Below are 2,500 nucleotides of genomic sequence, written 5' to 3'. Positions count from 1 at the left end.
CGCGTGGGGCACGGCATCAGAAGAGAGTTGTCCTACAGAGTATAGCGCCTCCTTCACCCACCAGTCTGGCCGCCTTCATGTTCCTCAAGCCGTCCCTCTCACAGCTGCCACTAAATAGCTTGTTTTGTTTGGAGTTAATGTTTTTGGCAATACTGACTCTCTCTCTCTCTCTCTCTCTCTCTCTCTCTCTCTCTCTCTCTCTCATATGACCTCAATGTTGCGTCTTCTTGAAACTCTCGATCAATCAAGTCATTTTCTGACTTCCTTACCTCCTCCTCTCTCTCTCTCTCTCTCTCTCTCTCTCTCTCTCTCTCTCTCTCTCATCCAGAAAACTACTCTTGATAAATAAATTCAAATAAAATCGCGCTCCGTCTTCAAAACATCTGATAAATGAAATAATAACAAGAATAACAACAACAACAACAACAACAACAACAACAACAATAATAATAATAATAATAATAATAATAATAATAATAATAATAATAATAATAATAACAATAAAACAATAATAACAATAATAATTCTTAGCACGAACGTACGTCAATCCAAGGACACGTACCGAAAGAAATGTACGTATGTGTATTTGTACGTAAGCTGCATTGCGTGTGTTCGTTTGTTCGTGAGTCACTGTGTCCCTGTTATGGCGGACTGGTGGGTGAGGGGGGAGCCGCCATATTAGCTGCCTCCCAGTATTATTCCCTCTCCTCCTCCTCCTCATCCTCCTCCTCCCCCTCCTCCTCTTCCTCCTCCTCCTCCTCTTCCTCCCCTAAAACCTTTCCTAACCTCATTTTATTTTTCTTAATTTTCTGTTGTCTCATCAATTTGTTTCCTCCCTTTCTTCTTCTTCTTCTTCTTCTTCTCCTTCCTCCTCCTCCTCCTCCCCTTGCTCAAACCAAACTTTCTTTCATTCTCCTTTTATTTGTCTCCTTCCATCTGTTATCATTTATTCTTCATTTCTTCCTCCTCCTCCTCCTCCTCTCTCTCCTCTTCCCTTTCCTCTTCCTCCTCCTCCTTTTCCTTCTCCTCCCTTTTTTATTACCTCTTCATTATTCTCCTTCATTTACATTTCCTTCTTTCCTTCGGATTTTCCCTATTTAATTCTTTAGTCTCATTTTTCTTTTCTTCCTTCTGTTATTCTATTTCCTCCCTTGTCATTATCCTTCCCCTTCCTTCTCCTCCTCCTCCTCCTCGTCCTCCTCCTCCTCACCTGTAATTACCTCACCTTGATTATTTCCTTCTCGATCTTTCTTGCAATTTTAACATTTACATTTCAAAAAGTAGGAGGAAGATATATTACCTTAACTTTATGAACTTTCACTCCTGAGACACACGCACATATGCACACACTCCTAATGGCACACGCAAGCATGCAACACACACACACACACACACACACACACACACACACACACACACGGCCCGGTAGCTCAGTGGTTAGAGCGCTGGCTTCACAAGCCAAAGGACCGGGGTTCGATTCCCCGGCCAGGTGGAGATATTTGGGTGTGTCTCCTTTCACGTGTAGCCCCTGTTCACCTAGCAGTGAGTAGGTACGGGATGTAAATCGAGGAGTTGTGACCTTGTTGTCCCGGTGTGTGGTGTGTGCCTGGTCTCAGGCCTATCCGAAGATCGGAAATAATGAGCTCAGAGCTCGTTCCGTAGGGTAACGTCTAGCTGTCTCGTCAGAGACTGCAGCAGATCAAACAGTGAATCACACACACACACGCACGCACGCACGCTCCCACGCACACAGTTCCCCTTTAAAGAACAAAGCAATGGTCTTCATTATCCTGATAAGAAAGATTCATTGTTTTGTTTCATCACACATGCAAAGAAAAATAAAGATTTATTCCCTTCTTCCTCCTCCTCCTCCTCCTTTCCTCTCCTCTTTCTCCTCCTCCTTTTTCTTGTTTTAACACTTGCTCCTTCTTTCCTCCATTTCTTTATTTGCTTCCTTCGTCTCTCCATTCCTTCGTTATTCATTTCTCTATTCCTCCATCTCTCCATACCTCCATCCTGAAACTCCTCCATTTCTCCCTCCCTCCGCTCCTGTCATCCTGTTAATCTTTCCATCCCTCCACTCCACTCCATCCTTCTTCCTCTCCTTCGTCCGCCCCTCCACCATTCCCCCACTCTCTCTTTATCCGTCCATCCTGAAACTCCTCCATTTCTACCTCCCTCCGCTCCTGTCACCCTGTTGACCTTTCCACCCCTCCATTCCATCCTTCATTCACTCCCTCATCCACACCACTCCTCCACCCCTCCTCTCTTCCTCCATCCTGACCACACGGGAGGCAGCTGGCGCGGCCATGGTGGGGCGGGCCAAGTACCGCCTCACCGGCCGGATCGTGGCAGCAAAGCCTTGACCAGCTGCCGATCTGTTATCGCAGCTGCCGCGACCGCCGCCGCTGCTGCTGTTTCTGCTGCTGCTGCTGCATGGCCAGTCACACGCCTTGCCTGCCCCGCATAGCATTCCTGCCTGTGCTGTTTTGCGCTGCAA

General features: G+C 46.6%; 1 protein-coding gene and 1 long non-coding RNA gene across 6 annotated transcripts in view; one reads left to right on the top strand and one right to left on the bottom strand.

Moving 5' to 3' along the window:
* LOC123507509 (excitatory amino acid transporter-like) overlaps positions 1-2,500 on the top strand; it is a 59,178-nt gene that overhangs the window by 42,418 nt on the left and 14,260 nt on the right. The window lies entirely within an intron of this gene.
* Positions 1-2,500, bottom strand: part of LOC123507511 — a 17,040-nt gene that overhangs the window by 12,957 nt on the left and 1,583 nt on the right. Inside the window, exons 2-3 of the long non-coding RNA XR_006675667.1 lie at positions 902-904; positions 158-277 (exon numbers count right to left, since the gene is read on the bottom strand). This is a non-coding gene — a long non-coding RNA (uncharacterized LOC123507511). The remainder of the gene's footprint in view (positions 1-157; positions 278-901; positions 905-2,500) is intronic.

The sequence above is a fragment of the Portunus trituberculatus genome, chromosome 22, assembly GCF_017591435.1.
Source record: "Portunus trituberculatus isolate SZX2019 chromosome 22, ASM1759143v1, whole genome shotgun sequence".
Taxonomy (NCBI): domain Eukaryota; kingdom Metazoa; phylum Arthropoda; class Malacostraca; order Decapoda; family Portunidae; genus Portunus; species Portunus trituberculatus.
This window is presented reverse-complemented; position numbering and strand designations above follow the sequence as displayed.